Here is a 20345-nt window from a genome sequence, read left to right as displayed (position 1 = left end):
CTGAGTTGTCTGGCTGCAGGCTGAGGGCTGCAAGATGGAAGTGCTGGCAGGAGCCATTGTTCCTTTGTTGAGCCCTCCCCCATCCCAGTGTGCAGACACAGGCAGCCACCAAATCTGAGTCTCCATCAATCTAGCCAACACCATTCTCCTTGCCCTGGTGATTCCCTGAGACCCCACCTCATCCCACTTTTGGGCCCACCCAAGCCACTTTCAGTGGCTATTCCATACAAACAGTCTCTCTTCGCTCATGCTGCAGACTTTCCTAAAATGTCTCACAGGTTCACAAAACCTAAACAAGCAGCAGCTGGCTTTGGTGTATCCAGTATCTCTTGCTTAGCAGCCCCAATCTTTATTGCAGTGGTCTCGAACTGACCCACAATATCTCTGAGATATGTTTGTAGTTTTGTTTTTGGTTTTTTTTTTCAATCTCAATGTGACCTCTTCTTTAGATCCTTAGCTTCAGGGGTTTTGTTCAGCCGGTTTTCAGATGATTCTTAAGGTTGATTGTTCTATAATTTATTTATAATTTCGTTATGATCCTGGGAGGCAGCAGGCATAGCATTTACCTAATCCACCGCCTTGGACCTCCTCCTGTTAATTATCTTAATTCTGATAATAGTGCTGTGGTTACTTAAGAGAATGTTTTTACTGGGTTGTTTTTTTTTTTTTTTTTGGAAGCCTTCCTTTTCTTTTTTTTTATTGAGGGAGGGGAACAGGACTTTTTTATTGGGGAACAATGTGTACTTCCAGGACTTTTTTTTTTTGCTTCTAAGTCAAGTTGTTGTCCTTTCAGTCTTAGTTATGGAGGGCGCAGCTCAGCTCCAGGTCCATTGCTAGTTGCAAGTTGCAAGGGGCACAGCCCACCATCCCTTGCGGGAGTCAAACCGGCAACCTTTTGGTTGAGAGCCCACTGGCCCATGTGGGAATCGAATTGGCAGCCTTTGGAGTTAGGAGCATGGAGCTCTAACCGCCTGAGCCACCGGACTGGACTGTCTTTATTCTTAGGAGATACATACTGAATTATTTAGGGGCTGAACTATCATGATGTCTGAATATCATGATAATTCCAAATTATTCTATAAAAAAATATGTGGAAAACACTAACAATTGTTGAATTTGGATGGTGGCTATAGAGTTGTTCTATTCTTCCATTTTTCTCTCTGAAAAAAAGTGTAACAAAATGTTGGCGATTGGATGAAATTTATAAAACTAGTAATAACAGTACTTTGTCAATATACTTTCACGCTCCTATTGTTTTTGGTAGACACTTTCGGTTCAGTAGTCACAAGGATAAGAGACTCACTCAAGTTACCTCAAGAAAATGGAGTCCAACACTCATGGGTGCTCAAGTCGCTCTAAGAACTGCCTACTCTCACTGTGGCCCTCTGAAGGTCCACCTAGTAATACTCTCTGGGTCTCCACTTTCCTCACGGCTTCTACTGCCTTCTCAACTCTCTAGCAACAGACTTCCTTTGTTACTCTCAATTTCTGCTTACCACGTTTATGCATTACCCTTTCACTTATCAACCTTACTCCTAGAAATCTACCTCAAAGGCACGCTGGCAACAATACAAAATGATATTCACACAAGACTTATTATTGTAGCATCATTGTATGGGCACAAAGCTGAACATAACAAATTCCCAACTTCCTTCAAAACGGGACTGATTGAATAGACTGTCATAATCTACACATGGACTGTGTAGCCATAAAAACAATGAGAACAGTCTCTACATACTATATGGAATGATCTCCAGGTTCTATTGCAATGTGAAAAAGCAATGCATAGTATACTAATTATGATATTTTACCTTTAGTGGTAAAATTATATATAAACATAAATATATACAAATATACATATGTACTGTGTTTCCCCGAAAATAAGACCTAGCCAGATAATCAGCTCTAATGCGTATTTTGGAGCAAAAATTAATATAAGACCCAGTCTTTGAGACAGTTGGAGAAATTTGAATGTAGACTCTGTAGAGGAAGAAATACAATTTTCCCTCTACCTTCCTAGGTTCTCAGCTGAGACCCCCCTGCAATAAAAGATAAACAGGGAAAAAATCTATTTTAATTATATATGTATATACCTACATATAGGAACCCCACAAAGATAGACTCAAAAAGCAGCCAGAGGGGTGGCTGGATGGCTCAGTTGATTAGAGCGCGAGCTCTGAACAGCAGGGATGCCGGTTCGATTCCCATATGGACTAGTGAGCTGCACCCTCCACAACTAGATTGAAGGACAATGACTTGGAGTTGATGGGCCCTGGAAAAACACACTGTTCCCCAATATTCCCCTAATAAATCTTATGAATAAAAAAAAGCAGCCAGACAATTGAAACTGATATATTATCCTGAACTATGGAAAGGGAGGGGGTCTGGAGCTTCACTGGGGGTGGGGGAGGGTCGGTGAGGGGGAGGAAGATAAGAACAGGAAATGTTTAGTAAACAAAGATTGCCCTGCCATGTAGGCAAGTCTCTCAAGTGACAAAGTTATCTGTGGTAATAGGTTTCTTCTGGTACAGCCTCCCTGTAATTTCACTTACAACTTCTATTGTATATTTCCCTTACAGAAAGGTAACTTCTAGTTTGTTTTTGGAGCTTCACCTGTGCCTAAGTTTCTCAAAAGAATCAGCTCAAAATAATCCTTATGCCAAAAAGGCACATTTTAGGGTGGGACATTCTGCTCCCCTTCGACTGAGTATTAGATGATTTTGAAAGGTAGCACATTATGCCACCCCAAAATATACCACTTTGGTATATTGATTATTTTGAACTGAAGGCACATGAAAAATAGCAAATGCAGGGAGAGGCTTTCTCTGAACTTCCCTTATCTTCCTAAAGACAAATCCTCCAAAAGGAACTCAAATGTCATAGATCCCCTGTAGGGAGTTTCACCAACAAGGGAAGATTGACTCTTAACACAAGACAGGAGATTAGAAGTTGATACCACATCCAGACAAACTTTGTCACAAACTATCATATATCCCATCTATTCTTCTAAAGGCCCATTCATCTTTCCTAAAAACCGTTTGCTCTCCCCTAAGAGGCCTACATCCCATCTCTCCTTTCCCAAGTAAGCTGGTGTTTAAGTCAGAATTCTAAGCCACCTGCAGAGTTGCTCCCTTTTCCCTGGAGATCTCCCATGTATACATGAGATACACATGTGAGGATTTATAAGAACTTTAATAACTTGTGACCCATTTGGATTTTTGCAGCTTGAGCTCTGTAGGGGCTTACAAGGCAAAACTCTGCCCTTTTGGGCTATAAAACCTGTAGAGTAAGCAGCTCCCCCCATGCTGATTGTGTTGTTGGATAAATTGTACCCCCTTGGGCAGTTGACAAGCAGCACCCCCTGTACTGGAAATGCTCAATCACAAGCCTTTGTTTTGTGAGCCTGAACCAAAACTAGGACATTGATAAATGCTTAATCATATGTTACTCATTGTTCTTACCATTGAAAGTTCAGTTGCCCCCATCAATCAGAAAATGAATGATGTCGGTTTATAACCTAGTTTCCCTAGCAACACTTCTCCTTTTAAAAACCCTGTTCTCTGCCCTCCCCCCACCTCAGAACATGTTTTTGGTTCATATGGAGGGCTATGCTCTCTGATTTGCAAATCATATATGAATAAAACTCTCCTTTAATTTCTTTTGGAAATTTTGTTAACACATGTTAATGAACTGGTTTTTTTTTTGTTTTGTTTTGTTTTATTACAGGGGTCTCAGCCAAGAACTTGGAATGGTAGAGGAAAAATTATTTTTCCTACACTATTAATTCTGTTAAAATGTAAAACATAAATAAATAAATAGAAAATCTGTTAAAGATTCACAAAGAAATATTTAGATGCTTAAAAGAGAAACTGAGGCATATTAAGTTTTAAAAGTTTATTTGAGCAAAAACTGATTGGAATTTGGCAGCACCAAACCAGCAGTGGTTAGTAGCACTCTACCAACACAAACTTGGGGAGAAATTTTTTATAAAGAAAAGGCAGAAGCAAAGCAAGGACGTTAGTGACTGACTATAGCTTAAAGCCTGGTTAGCTGTTTGTGATTGGCTGTCCTTAGGTCCCAATTTTTAACCTTGAAGAATTTGCATGCTTAGCTTTTGGCTTGCTTACATATTAGTCCGCCAGGGCATTAGAGCCACATAAGTCTCATGACCTCCGTGTTTAATTAGTTTAACAAGGTGAAATAATATGTCTGGGATTTGCTTTAAAAACGTAAGAGAGGGAAGTGAGAGATGAATGAAATAAAATGTGCAAAATGTTGATGAAATCACACAAATGTTTCCCTTTTTTTTGTTTTTTAACATTCTTTATTTACATTAACTGGATGCCTCTTGGTGTTTGTTACTTGGTGGAGGATCCCTGAAGAGTAAATACAATTGACTCAGCCAAGCTGTAGCCCACCTGTTTGGGTCTAAGGTCTACCTGTCCTTGGGTTTACTCTCCACTCACCCTGAGTCCAAAGGGCTGGGAGGAGTGAGTTAAAATGTAGCAAACCTGACCCCTTGGGCCTGCCCCTTGGAGGGGTGGGGAGGGTTGAAGACTAAGGCACTTCTGTAGAATAGAGGCAGCTGAGGGGGGAAGCAGACTATTACGGTGCATCTCTAGTGCTGCTTCCTGAAGGTGGGAGGAGCTGATGTTTGAATTGGATCAAACTTGCATGCTCCAATCCAATTTTAAAAATATCAATAACATCTTTTTGACTCAGAAACTTGTCTGTAAGCCCCAATTCCATTCAGAGAAATAAATGAATTGTATTTTGGTAAATCCACTAGACTGCATCTTTGGGGAATTGTGTTTCATTGAAAGCAGTTTTTAAGATAACTAGTAATTATCTTTAAGCACCACCACCCTTTCAAAGATTTCTTTTAAGACTTGCCTACCGAAATCTAACTACCAGCAGATGGGGGTGTTGAAATAGTAAAATGTAGGTTGGAAAGTCAGAGAATATCCTGTTTATAAACGGCCTTGAGAAGCAGGCTAAGGAGTTTCAGATCCATGGCTTTGCTAAAAGTGGTGACCGAAAAGGTCAAGTTCAAAAAGAGCAGGATGAATTACCAAGACAAAGAGTGATGAAAGCTGGGGCACCACCTAGGAAGTTCAGTTATAAAGTTCTGATCTACAAAAAGCAACAGTGGAAATGTAGATGATGCAAAATATCTGAAAGCTATTCCAAAGTGAGAAATCATTTATTTTGATGACTATAATGTAATGATACTCCAGACAGAGATGGAATATGAAAGAGAACCCCTAATGAGGAAGGCAGCCACTCAGTCTGATTAGGAAGAGCTCGAAATAAGTAGGGTAAGAAAGACATCTTGAAGTTAAAACTCTGTACAAATACATGTACAAAATTCCCCAATTCCTTTATAAACATTTATTGAATTGTGGAAAGGGTGGAGTTCAGGACATTTCGACCATTTTCATTCTTTGAGAAGATAATTCTGGGCCCAGAATATTAATAATGAAATTAATTGATTAATACTGCAGGGAGTTTATACACTGATGGGCTGAGAGTTTAAGATATCTGTCAAGTTATTTAATCATTCTTCTGTTTCCTTCACATCACTGATTCTAAAAGCTTTACCAGCGTTTAATCATCTTAGCCATGGAAAATTTAATAAAATTTCTTTAAATTATATTTATCGTAAAATGTTTTAATTACCCATGGATAAAATTCAACTGGCAATGAGAGTCATTCCCAGGTTTGAAATGAACAAATTTGACAGTTGAGTGATGACCATGGTTGATGTTATTGCTTTCAGAGAAAACAGCAATCTAATTTCATCTAGAAGCCAATGCATCATATCCCAGTGTCAGTATCTTCAAACAGTGATAATCCAAGTGAATTGTAGGCTATTTCCCAAGAGAAATGACTCTAAAGGTACACACAGCTCTCTAATTTTGTAAACACATATATCTTGTTGCAATTTGACCATCATCTAAAAGTTAACTCCTTGAAATTTAGAATGGATCTCTGTGTAACCCTGTAGCTTTCAATCTCTGCTGCATATTGGAATCACATGAAGAACTTAAAAACAAAACAAACAAAACTGATATCCGGCTCCCGTCCCATCCCCCTTCCCAATCTAATTGTTCTGGACTGTGGTCTGAGGAGCAAGAGTCTTAGATGCTCCCCAAGCAATTCGAATGTGCAGACAGTTGTCTGCTGTTTTCTTAATGATTTTTTTTGAAAACTCAGGTTTCTTTTCACTTTTTAACAATTTCCTAAAGTTCCTATAGCACTGGTGTAAGGAGAAAAAAATGCGAGAGTGAATAAAAACAAACAAATAAAGCAAGGACAAAAAAAGTAGTTTTTCTAGAAAGTAGGGAGGACTTTAGGGAGAAAATTGTTATTTAGGGAAATTATTTAAAGGCTTTTAGATGGATGAAGTGGAACAAATGCCTACTTTGTGTGGGGAAACCCTACTTTGTTGAGTCTAGAAGAGGTTGGACTTATTCAGCATAATATGGTAAAAACATGTTGCCCTTTGGCAGAGAAGCTATTTTCTATTGGTTTTGTTGTTTATTGGTTGGCTAATGGGTTTAGTTTTCTTAAAATGAGCATTTTGCTGATTCTTCTGGCAGCTGAAAAAATGGTTGTTTGGTTGGTTGGTTGGTTGGAAGGTTGTCAGTTGGCTTTGGGAGGAGAGAGAAGAAATTGGAAGATGGCTTTAGAATGGCCTCCATATACATGTAAATAGGCCAGATCCTAAGATCTAGAGAGAAATGACCAATGAGAGGCTTCTATTATAGGATTTGGTTACTGGAGCATTGAAACAGCAACATCAAGTATCTTTCTTTTCTATGTTTTAATACCCCGCTCAGAGAGAAGAGAAAAAGCATCCTTTTAAATTACTGAGGGTTTTTCTTTTTTCTTTTTGTGAATGACTATATAGAATGGGGTTCTGAATTTGGATAATCACTTAGCATATTTTCTAATAAACCCATAGGCCAAAGAAGAACTCAAAAGGGAAATTAGGAAGTACTTTGAACAGAATGAAAACACATTTCAAAATTTGTGGGATGATATTGAGACTGAACTTAGGGAAATTTATAGCACATTATATTATATATATATATATATATATATATATATATATATATATATATATATATATATATATATATATATATATTTTGGTAGATCTATATCCCATCTCTTCAATTCTGTTCCTCTTGTATTATTTTCTTTCTGCCCATGTAAGGATGGAAACTATGATTTGATCTTCTTTATCTTACTATCTGTCACAATTTACCCACTAAACAAACATGTATCAAGAGATGGCTGTTGGCCTGTAACGGCAGCTCCAAGTAAGAGCTTGATAAATATCTTCTGAATAAATAATGAGAAAATTTCGGCTTGGAGAGAGTGAAACTAAGGATATGAGGAGAGTTGGCAACTCCATTTTCCAGATAGTTCTGTTAAATCAGAACATTTCATGTTCAGGTTCATGCCCTCATAATCTTGATCCTAATTTTCCTCTGTCTTAAAAGATCAAGTCATAGAATTACAAATCTAACCTGGTCACATCTAACACACCAGTATCTGGCATTTCCAGCAAGATCTTGTCTAACCTCCTCTGAATACCTTCAGTAAGATGATCCAATATATGTGTGAATTTTCTAGATTCATGATAGTGCAATGCTTTGCATTTACCTTTCTAAACTGATTTGTAAATCTGATGAAATTAGGACTTTGAGCATTGGCTCGGAAGTCCTTCCAGCTGAAGTGGTCTGTCTTCATCACCAAGAGTAGTTTGTAGAAAGGCAGAGCTGTCTTCACTCAGTTACTTCAGCCGCAGAAGAGCAGGGGTGTATCCCCCAAACTTCCATCTTCTTCCCTTTGCAACTTATTAGAGAACAACACATTTGGTTACATCACCTTGAACCTGTTTGTGTTTCTATCCATCTACACACTTTTAACAGGCAGACTCCAGGGGTGGACACAAGTGAAAGCAGTCCTTCTTTTTATATGCCTACATTAACCCCTTTCAAAGTAAAGCAATGCCCAACGACTATGAACAATAATTCTGATTACGTTTCCACTCCTTCTTTATGGTTGTGATGAAAACCTGCCTCTTGAGTTGACCTCCATGTGATTCCTACTCATTTCCCTTTACCATTTTAGTGGCCTCTTCTCAGACTTCTGCAGCTCCGTTGTATCTTCCTCATGACTTTAGAATTGCATATATTATCCAACAGCTTATATAAGAGGAGGATGGTGTTTGCAGTTTTATTTCCATTGCCTTTCTGGTGATTCCTTCCATTTGGACGGCATTGTTGTCTGCATTCCAGAATGTAACTTGCCAAAGTTTTTGAGAAACAATCAACCATTACTGCTATGTCCTGTTCCAGAGCTAAAACTTAGAATACAACGTTTATCACAGTTAAAGTATATTTTGGAATCTAATGTTCCAAGGTGCATTACTTGAGTTTGGCCACAATAATCAAACACTGCTCTCAAACTCTTTTGTCACTATTCAATGTTTTGCATAATCAGGTGAAGTGTGTTCATTTAAAAAGCCTCTTGTGTTCCATGTCTAGTTACCTAATATTTTACACGACATAATGTTAAGCATATAAATTTAGCTCTCTTCTTCAAAGGTAGCATATGAATCTTACTCATTTTTGCTAGAACACTATAAACCCTTCCATTGATATAACACTTTAGAACTCTTGGGTAAAACCTACACCTTGTATTTAGAATGACAAGTTAATAATCACTGCCATCTGCAGGCAACAACAAACAATCTCTGGTTTATACCAACTTGTTTGATCAAAGGCAATGTCAAATGAAAAAATAATTATATTTCCAGGGAACAATACACTCACAGATAAAAACAGACTCGGCTATTTCCTGCCCTCCACATTTGCATTAGAACAAACAGCACCCAGAGCAAACAGAAGAATAATATTGAGCAAAAGCAGTTGTATTGGCAACACTGAGGTCACAGTCTTTACTGGAGAATATAGAATGAAAGGCAAGATAAGATGGGGAATAGATGTGTCCCCAAATAGAATTCTTTTGGAGCATCACTACTCTCAGTTGACAAAGCCAATTTATTTAGCCAAATTGATAATCAGTCACATGCAGAATATCTGTCTGGGATCCATACTCAACCCAAATGTATGTTATCTATTATTAGAGCAAGATATTGATGTGCTCTAATTCATTGAGTTTGCAAATGTAAATACAGTGTGGAGAAAATATTACCATATATCAATGGGAAATGTGTTTTTATATAATGATTTCAATTTCACTTATATGTGGAATCTAAAAAAGCAAAACAAATGTACAAACAAAACAAAACAGAAACAGACTCATAGATACAGAGAACTGGTGGTTTCCAGAGAGGAAGGGGCTAGGGGGATGAGTGAAAAAGGTGAAAGGGGAATAAGAGGTACAAACTTCCAGTTATAAAATAAGTAAGTCATGGGGTTGTAATGCACAGCACAGGCAATATAGTCCATAATGCCATAAAATCTGCATGGTGACAGGTGGGTACTAGACTTATCATGGTGATCACATCATAGGTAAATAAATGTCCAATCACTATATTGTACACCCAAAACTAATGTAATATTGCATGCCAACTATACTTTAATAAAAAAAATTTTTTTTTAAAAGAAATAGTATTTTTTTAAAAGATGTCATTGGATCACAGTCTAACTCAGTTGTTTCTCAATGGCAGCTACTCTTGGCATCCAGGAGGGACAAGTCCTCACTACTCTGTGCATTGCAGGATGTTTAGCATTCCTGGACCTCATACACTCAGTGTCAGTAGAATCTCCCAGTCTCATGACAATCAAAAATGCTCCCATATATTTCCAAGTTGTCCCTAGGGCACTAGTGCTCTACAGTCCTGTGGGATCTGTGAATGCCCGACTGGCTACCAGAGCTAACCATCAAGGGGTATGTTCCCTGGGTGGCAGCCACAAAAGCTGCCAGACTTGTGTATAAGCTCCTTTCATGGAGACACCAACGACCTGGAGCAGGGCAAGAGGACTTGGAGATGGCCAGCCCCACAACCCGTCATAAGCCCCTAAGTGTGTGCTAAATAAGGAGCGGGACCCTCAGGCTGCAGCTTTTATAAAATATGAAAATGGGCCTCTTTCATGGGTAGACTGGGAAATGGGCGGGTTTTTTTGTCTGTTTTTTGTTTTTTGTTTTGTTTTTGCCTGCGCCCTCTGTGCTTAACTCTGGGGAGATAGTCCTTATGAGGCCATTAAGAACTTAATTAATTAATTAATTAAAAAGAACTTTTTCATTATTTACTCTAGTCTTGTGGGTCTGCCAGATACAGGTCCCACTGACTTTCAGAGCTAGGTTTTTGGGGGACCTATCCCTCAGGTGAAAGTCATAAAAGTTGACGTGCTAGATGTTGGGCCCAAACCTTTTACTCTTGAGGGAGAAGCTGGGAGTTCCTTTCAAATTATATTTTGGCATGTTGGGGTTGGGGTTTATGGCGAGATTGTGTAGCTGAGCCCCCTTGTAATTTTAATGCCCCTAGTATTTTTGACAGCTAGAACGGAATAATTTAATTCTTAATTAGGCCTTTGTTCACATGTTAACTGTTTTTCTTGCTCAACTCCTTTTGTTCTCACGGTATAATTTTGTGTTGCTGATGTGCTGTTTCTTTGTCAAACGGGAGGAGATAACTTCAGGATCTTGAGGATTTATGAGTTTGTTTTGCAGAAGGAAAGAATGTCTCCAAGGTAGTTGTGACCAGCTGCTGGCACCCATGAGTCTGATGCGAAAAAGCATCATCTGTGACTAAGAAACACAGACTCCTCTCTCAGTGCCCTGGAACTTCTCCTCCCCTTCCTCCCCTTTAAAACTCCTCTGCTTGGACTAGAACTTTGGCGATGGGCTTTGGACATTAGACCTCCATCTTCCCAGGCTGCCAGGTTCCTGAATGAAGCATACTTTCCTTTCCACCCAACATTTTCTCTTGGGTATTGGCTTTCCAGCCGTGAGCAGCTGACCTGGGTTTTTTTCAGTAACAATTGTGTCTCAGCCTCTTCTGTTTGTTTTGATGTCTAATCAAATATTGTCTAACAAGTAGGAATTGCTCAGCTGGTGTCAGAATTTCTCTCAGGGAATTATTCCATGTATAGCTGTAGATTTGGTGTGTCTGTGGGAAAAGGTGACTTCAGGAGCCTTCTTTGTCACCGTCTTGGACCAGAACCACCAAAACAAAGATTTTTAAAAAACTAATATATTTGCATTCTCTCACAAAAGAAAACACCAGTGTTGCTCATGGCATTGAAGGACTGGATCTAAGGAGCAGCTGTGCCCCATACAAACGTCTGGTCTTTCTTTGTCATTGACCACTCGCTGCCCAGGCTGGCTTCACCATTGACACCTGCCTGGCAACTACTGAGTGTATAATTTTTGGTTGGGTTTTTAAACAGATGTGCATAAGGCGATCACCTAGTTTTGTGGTTTTAATCTATGTCCACAGAAAAGTGCTGGAGACACACACACACACACACACACACACACACACACACAATTTAGATGTTAAAACTGACAGAGAAATTCAAGAGACTGTGGAACATATTCGACTATCATCTTGCCCCACCTTGTGGTCCTTTGAGAACCACACAGACTATCAGGATACCAAATACAACAGAATGTGGCTTGATCAGGGGATAATGTAATAGGATGGAAATAATGTGTTCAGTGCATTTTAGTAAAGCGCCTAAGACAGTACTTCATTAAAATTTGATCTGATCAAAACTTGTGCGCAGCCCCAGAAACCTTACCATTTTACCCAATAATGAATCATTCACTGCAACTCTGTTTTCTTTTCACTCCCTGAAACAGACCAACACATATCCAGGGTTCTTCCCTGCCCCTCCACTTTCAAACCTTCTGCTCTAGAACTTCTAGCATTCCCACTAAAATCTTGACTAGTGAGCTCAACCTCTGAAGCATAAAGTTAATAGATAGAAATTACCACTTTGGGGCCGGCCTGGTGGCTCAGGCGGTCAGAGCTCTATGCTCCTAACTCCGAAGGCTGCTGGTTCGATTCCCACATGGGCCAGTGGGCTCTCAACCACAAGGTTGCCAGTTCAATTCCTCGACTCCCGCAAGGGATGGTGGGCTGCGCCCCCTGCAACTAGAAAACGGCAACTGGAGCTGGAGCTGAGCTGCACCCTCCACAACTAAGACTGAAAGGACAACAACTTGAAGCTGAACGGCACCCTCCACAACTAAGATTGAAAGGACAACAACTTGACTTGGAAAAAAAAAAGTCCTGGAAGTATACTCTGTTCCCCAATAAAGTTCTGTTCCCCTCCCCCAATAAAAAATCTTAAAAAAAAAAAAAAAGAAATTACCACTTTGTTAGCAAGAAGAAAAGAACACATTTCTTGTATATTGTAGTGGGGGCTCACCACGTTTCTATGGGTCATCTGTCTGCAAATAAAAATTGCCTTACTAATATAGAACTTTATTCTGTAGCATCCAATATAATCAACAGACAATTCCATTGGCCACCAGTTAAACATCTCGTTCAGTATCTAGGCTGCTTATGCATTCTGTTTCTTCACCCCTCAAAGGAGGATGCCAACAATAGTGGGTACCTCTCAGGATTGTTATGGAGACCTAGTATGGTCCTAGATCAGTGTTAGACACACAGTAAGTCATTAGTATATGTCAGCTGGTTTTATGTGTAAACAGAGTGCTCAGTACAAAGTTTTATCTCTTAGCTGGATTAGAATAAACTACGATGAGTCAAGGCTAGCTAGAGTGGGTGATTATGAAAATGACAGTTTATGCATAGATACAAATTTGGGGTTGTCCACTTTCCTTCTTACCTTTCAGAGTATGAGCAATCTTGCCTTTTAAGGGCGTACTTTATATAGGTATGTTTAGGATGGTGGGTCAAAGAGGAGGGAAATAAAAATTTCAGGGGTAAATATATATATATATATATATGATATATTGGCCCGTACAACAGTCATATGCTGTTAACAAGTAAAAACTGCTTACTAATTACCTCTAGCAAACTACAAAGATTCCATGCGGAGATTTATTCTATGAAATGAACAAGTCATCTCTCAAATTTGGCATAAAATAGTCTGTCCAAACCACTATACTTGAGAAATGCATAAAATTGCCTGTGGAGAAACTCATGTATCATGGCTGCCACCTTGTGGTTGTATGTATTATATTAGCCCTCAGATACTAAATAGTTTGTACTGCAACAATTAATTACTAAAATACACCAACAGCTTGAATATGGCTTTTTTCCCCTTTAGCATTATTAAAATTCCTCCAAGTTGCAAAGAGGACTATGAATTAATTTCTTGCCATCCATTTACGGGTTAGCTAGGGCCTGAAATCAGGTAAATATTCACATAGGATCTAAATCACATAAGCTCCAAGTCACATAAGGTCTAAATTATAGAAGACATGTGTGCTTATGTGTGTTTGCTACAAATTTTAAAAACCAAAAAAAGAATCCTCATGCCTAATTAGTAGATGTGCTAAATAATTTATGAACTATCCATATATACAAATATATTCCCACTAAGAATACAGAATTAGAGATGACATCCAAGATGGCAAAGTAGATAAACACTGTGCTTACCTCATCCCGTGAACACATCAAAATTACAACTAAATTATAGAACAATCCACCTGAAGAACTACTGGAAGTCTGGCTGAACGTAAGTTTTATGATTAAGGATATAAAGAAGAAGCCAATTTGAGACTAGTAGGAGGGGCAGAGATGCGAAATGGGCTGCTCACACACATATGGTTGTTGAAAATAGGGAGAGATATCTCAGCCACAGTGCAAGCCATGAAGGAGCAAGGAACCCTAGCCCACCGCACCAGGCTTCTCAGCCTGGAGTACTAGTGCCAGGAAGAGGAGTGTCATGCAGGGTGGCATGCAGGGTCTCCCGCTCCCCACATAACAACGCAGGACATGGTGAGGCCAAAAAGGAACACCCAAGGAGCCATAGGTAGGGGAGTCATACCCCTATAGTCTCGCTGGCAGCTAGGCCAGAGACACAGGAAGCAGGATCCACACAATCTGCAACCCACCGTCCTAACAGCAATCCGTCCTTGCCAGCCACCATCTTCTTGCTAGCCCCCATTTTTTTGCTAGCGTAGCCACAGCAGTTGTATTAGTGGCCAATAGCTCACTGGTTACAGCTGACGGGCAACAAGCCACAGCTGATGGCCATACAATCACAGATGATGGCCATTTACTACCTGAGCCAGCACCTTTCTATGTGAGGCCAAGAGCCTAGAAACTGCTCTTTGGGGCTCTGTCCCCACAAGGAGCCAACATAACTTCTGACTGTGAAAAACAGTGTAGATTCTGACAGTCTGGTGGCTCACAAGGCTGTGGGAAACCCAGACATCCTTTAAAAGGGCCCACGCAGGCACTCACCCTGGGCTCCGGTGGAGGGATGGTGACTCTGGAGGCATCAGAGACACATAGGGAAAGACTGAGTTGCATAACTTCAGGGCAAGGACTGGAGTAACAGTCCCCATTTTCTCTGTGTAGGGCCCTCCTCCCAAGCAGCTGGCAGGCGGGCGCCATCTTTCCTGTGTTGAGCCGACCCCTACCACGGCCAAACCTGAATCTGATTGGCCTGCTGAGTTGTGCTGCTTCACCCTGCTGACTCATTGAGACCCTGCCTCACCCAACTTGCAGACTGTAAGAGGCTTTATCAGTGGCTGACAGATGGGAGGAGGGTTGTGGAGCAGAGTGAAAAAGGTAAAGGGATTAAGAAGTACAAACTGGTAGTTACAAATAATTTGAGGATGTAAAGTAAAGGAAAAATAGTCAATAATATGGTAATAACTATATATAGTGCCAGGTGGGTACTAGACTAGTCAGGGAGATCACATCTTAAATTATATGAATGTCTAACCATATGCTGTACTCCTGAAATTAATATAAAATAATATTAAATGTCAACTGTAATTTAAAAATTAAAAGGGAGGAAAGGTGAAGGGCAATAAGTGGTCCTAAGTTTCAGGTATAAAACAAATAAGTCATGGGTTAGTAATATACAGCATAGAGAATATAATCAATAATATTGTGATAGCGTGGTACGGTGTGAGATGGTGGCTGGACTTATCATGCTGATCACTTCTTTAGGTATATAAGTGTTGAATAACTATTTTGTATACCTGAAACTAATATAATATTGTATATTAACTATATTTTTAATTAAAAAACTTTAAAATATATAGAATTAGAGAAAAATTATAGGATTATGTTTTTTCCATGTATATAATTGTATTCTATATTCTAATCCTTTGAAGGGTAACACAGAGTAAGGATTAAGTACAAAGTCTCCAAAACCCTGTAGTCTTGGATCAAATATCCTACTCTGTTTATTTATTAGTTATATGAATTTGGGCATGCAAACTAATACCTCTGTGCCACTTTCCTCATTAAATGTGGATGAGCTCAATAGTACATACCTCACAGGGCTGTTGTGAAAATTCATTATAGCTTTTAGAGCAATCTCTGGCACTTGGGAAGGATGATCAATAAATGATAACTCTTCTTCTGAGTTACCAAAATTATGATGGCATGTATCAAATTAACTTTATTGTTAGAAATCAGACTTGCCTGTTCGAAGCATTCCCATTTCTCACACATGCATAGGAAGCTATTCCCCCCAGCTCTCACTCCTGCCTCATTCTGAAGTCTTGGCTACTGGTAACCCTTTGAGAGGCAGTTTTCTGCTGGAAACCCAAGGTGAGGGCCCTCAAAATGACTGGTGAGCAAAGTGTCTGAATTGCTACCTGCTAGGGTTTGCTGTATGTCTCCCTACTCTATCCTTTTTGAATAGGAGTACATATGATTTTGTTGTTGTTGCAATTATTCTAATATATACTGAACAGGTAGGGAGAAGAAACTTGCCTTCTCAGTTCATGAAGAGGTGTCACCTTCAGCCCTGAAACACAGACTTCCATATCAGTATATCACCCAGACATCCTAAACTCTGGGTTTATGACCACGGCAAAATAGAATTCTGTCACTCTTGAAAAGGGGATGAATGTATTTTGTGTAGGAAAGAGAGTGAACTGAATATTAGGTGACTGAAGGGTGGATTTGGGGAGTTATTAGTACTGTTCTCCAAATATTTCATTTTCCTTCCTGGTAGATGCACCCTTGAAGTTAGGAGTGAGTTAGGAGTGGCCATGTGACTTGCTTTGGCCCATAAAATATGAGAAAACGTGATGCGTCGATTCAGGGTGGAAGCTCTAAGTTTTGGTACAGGATTCACCTCTCTCCATCCCCTGCCTTGCAGGTCCTGGAAGTGATGTTGGATCTGCCAGCAGTTTCTGAGTGTGGGCCGGGATCGTGTCTCGTGAAGCCAAAGAATGGAAACACAGACCAGGAGAGGCAAAGTTTAAAAAGAGGGTAGTTTATTAGAGCAGGAGAAGAGGTTGCAGCTCCCGTGACTGAGGCAAAAGCTCTTTTATACCTTCCCTTGCCTGCTTGGGGAAGGGGAGCTGTTTGAAGAAGGGAACTTGTTTGAAGAAGGGAACTGGCACCTTCTAATGAAATTCATCTACCAGGTTTGTTCTGCTTGCCCATCCTAAAGGAATTAGCAAAGTAACCCACCCTTTATCTATCAGATCTGCTCCATTTGTCAGGCCAAAATGAATTTTATGATTAACCTCAAGGCCTTGTTACATTATGTCCTGGAGCAAAGGAGTGATTTCAAAACCTGAAGTTTTAGGATATGGCTGTCTTTTGTTTATTCCACCAGGGACCTCCCTGTCTACCTAGGGACATGCGAACTCTCCTGTTTCAGAAGTATGTGTCAAGTTTGTGCCTCCATCGGCCTGGGTCCCAGGGTGACTATAATCACTCAACAGTGAGCAAAACTCCAGAGATCGAAATACACATACAGTTTGAGCAAGAAATAACACTTGTTGTGTAATGCACTACAAATTTGAAATGATTTTCTTATTATCTAACCTATCCTGTTATAGAAAAGGATTAAGGCCACTGTGATTCCCTGGGAGGTAACCCGGCTCTCCCCATCCCCACCCACATCTCCACCCACATCTCATGCCCTGGGGAGGCTGTTTCCCTGAGTCTCCTAACTCAAAGCAGAGACAGACCTAGGCTATAGTCTCATGCTGACCATGGGAGGGCAGTCAGGAGAGAGCAAAACACAAAGGCTCTGGAGCCACTCTCTCTAGGTAACATGGAGCTCCACCACTTAGTAATTAGCTGAATAACTCTGGGCAGGTGACTTGTATAAAATTGGGGTAATAACGCTTACCGGTTCCAGTTACAATGTCTGTAAGAAATCATGCCAAAGCCCAATGGTATCAATCATTTATTACGCTCAGGGATTTATGAGTCAGGAGTTTGGACAGAGCACAGCAGGGATGGCTTATCTCTGTTCCTCATGACTGGGACCTCAGCTAGAAGAGTCAGAGTAGGAGCTGGACTCATCTGGAGGGTCATCACTCACGTGCCCGGGGATTGATGTTGGCTGTTGACCGAGACCTTGGCTGGGGCTGTCAGCCCTGACTGTTCTTATACATGGCCTCTCCATGTGGCCAGGGCTTCCTTACCACATGTATCAAGAGGGAGAAAGCAGAGGCCAAATCACCTTCTGTGGCCTGGCCTCAGAAGTCACAGTGTCACTTCTACTGGGTTCCACTAATCAAGGCAATCGTAAAATCCTGCCCAGACTCCAGGAGAAGGGAAATTGACTGCCTCTTCAGAAGAGTAGCAAGGCTCTGGAAGAGTCTGTGGGACCAGAAATACTGCTGTGGCCACTTTTAGAAAATAAAATCTGCCATACTTCCTCAGAGTGCGGGTTAACTCACTAAATAAGTAAACACAAGAAAGTACTTAGAACAGTGGATAGGTATGTGCTTGGCATTACTGATGTGTCTGGTTTAGAACCACATGGAACTGCCTCTCTACCCAGCTGCCACTCTGCCTCCTTGAGGACCCACAGCAAGGATCTGTTATTTCCGACTCCAAACTCTGGCAACCCCAAGACAGGAGGCATTAAGGGGCTCGCTCTGACTGCAGCTTCAACACGATATTCACACAACAGTCTGACAGCAGGCTTAGGATCAGTTCTTTTTATATTTTCCTTGGAAAGAGTTTAAGTAGTAATAGCTTTGAGGCCTTATTTAACCCAGGTCATATACTTGCATATGTACCACTGTGCCTTTATAGTAAGAAATCTGGAAGAAAATGTCAAGACTGTTTAAAGCAACGGTACGGTGGAGGTGGATTTTTTTCTTTTTTTCCAACAAACTCCTTGAGCATTTTTAAAGAGTCCCATCCCTCACCCACCTCCCCTTTGACAACTTGTTCAGCTTGTTCTCTTTATCTATTGGTCTACTTATTTTTATTCATTTTTGTTTTAAGATTCCACATATAAGTGAGACCATATGATATTTGTCTCTCTGATTTCACTTTGCATAATGCCCTCTAGGTCTATCCTTGTTGCCACAAATGGCAAGATTTCATTCTTTTTTATTGCTGAACAATACTCCATTGTATGTATATATGTATATTTATATATGCCACATCTTCTTTATCCATTTATCTATCAATGGACATCTAGGTTGCTTCCGTATCTTGACTATTACTAGTAATGCTGCAATGAACATAGGGGTGCATCTATCTTTTCAAATTAGCGTTTCTGTTTTCCTTGAATACATACCCAAAAGTAGAATTGCTGGATCATATGGCAGCTCTGTATTTAGTTTTTGAGGAATCCCCATACTGTTGGAAGTATATCACTCCGTCAAAAACTATAAAGTACCTTTTTTAAGTCAGTATTAAGGCAAAGTGAAATAAACCTCTTAAGGGGCACTTCATTCACAAGAGTGCTGGGATGAGGCTGAAACGGTGGGATGATATAAACTAATAATCTTTTAGTTTATGCTGAGGGGACTGAATTATCTGTTAACAGTGCTGCGTGGATTAGAAATCACATCCATCTTCAGCAGAGTCACCAATATCAGAGTGGTCTGGGAAACAGGCGTGGCCCCAGCAAAGCTGAATCCTCTGTCCATGCCCTAGTGGCTCATTTCTTCAAGCCTTCTCCTATTTCAGTTGCAGAAGACAAGACTAGCTTCACCCCATGTGCCAAAAATTGAATGTAGACCTCACGTGCAGTTTGAAGTCCACAGAGCGGCTGCCGTGATGGTTGACCCAGAAAATGGTCGGACTGAGTTCACTGGTAGGAAATTGGCTGAACTGAGTATCTCTACTGTCAAACTTGTGGGTGGTATCTAAAGGTGCCAGATCTCATAGTCATTAAAGGTAAAAATCTGGAGCCAAACACACCCTCGAAAAACTGGCAGCTTGTGGTTTATGGCATACCTTCATTTTGCAAAGCACAGTTGACTCTTGAACACGGGTTTGAACTGTGTGGGTCCACAACGATAAAGACTGTAAATGTATTTTTCTCTTACGATTTTCCTAACATTTTCTTTTCTCTAATTTACTTTATTGTAAGAATACAGTATATAATACATATAAAATACAAAATACGTGTTGACCAATTGTTTATCAGTAAGGTTTCCAGTCAACAGTAGGGTATTAGTAGTTAAATTTTGGGGAGTTGAAAGTTATAGTGTTGCAGAATCCAAGACCGGAAAGAACCCAAGCGGCACTCAGAGAGTTAGGAGAGTCAGCTTTATTACACCGGCGGGTTCAGGGGGATCCTTCCCAAAAGACTGAGCCCCTAGCAAGGTTTTGAGCAGGTTTTTATGTGTTGGGGACTTCCTTGAGTTGGGGAAGGGGTAGGTGTCGTCTGGTGATTGGCTCGGGGTGTGGTTTGGAGGGGGTTATGCGGAAGTGGCTGGGGCTTAGGCTGGGGACCCCTCTCTCCACTTGGGCCACCATTTTAGGTCGGTTCCACGTGGCAAGGAACCATTTTAAGGTCAGTTTCCCCATCAATAGGCAGATTTTTGACTGCATTGTTCAAGGGTCAACTGTACACTGTCAAATCACTATCAGCCAAGTTTCCCAAGCATTTTTGGTGTCACTTAGCTTGGCTGGGTAAGGTTGTACCATGAATAGATATGCCTGAAACCAAGTCATGCTAAGTTTAAGCAATTTAAGCATCTGCAAATACAAGATTATCATTAAGAGTCATCCAATATCAATTAATGATAGTTCTTCAGCTTTCTAAAAGACGTTTTAAAATTATAGGTGAAGACCTATAGCGATCCTCAAATAGTCCTCACCTTCTAATTTACCAGCTAAAATTCCTGGCTTACTCGCTCTTCCCATTAAGCATTTTTTTTTTCATGGCCATCAAGCATTTATATTGACCTGTGTGCTAGCAGTT

Source organism: Rhinolophus sinicus, chromosome 4 (assembly GCF_057876585.1).
Source record: "Rhinolophus sinicus isolate RSI-liver-muscle chromosome 4, RSI-T2T, whole genome shotgun sequence".
NCBI lineage: Eukaryota > Metazoa > Chordata > Mammalia > Chiroptera > Rhinolophidae > Rhinolophus > Rhinolophus sinicus.
The sequence above is the reverse complement of the archived record's forward strand: the minus strand, read 5'-3'. Positions refer to the sequence as shown.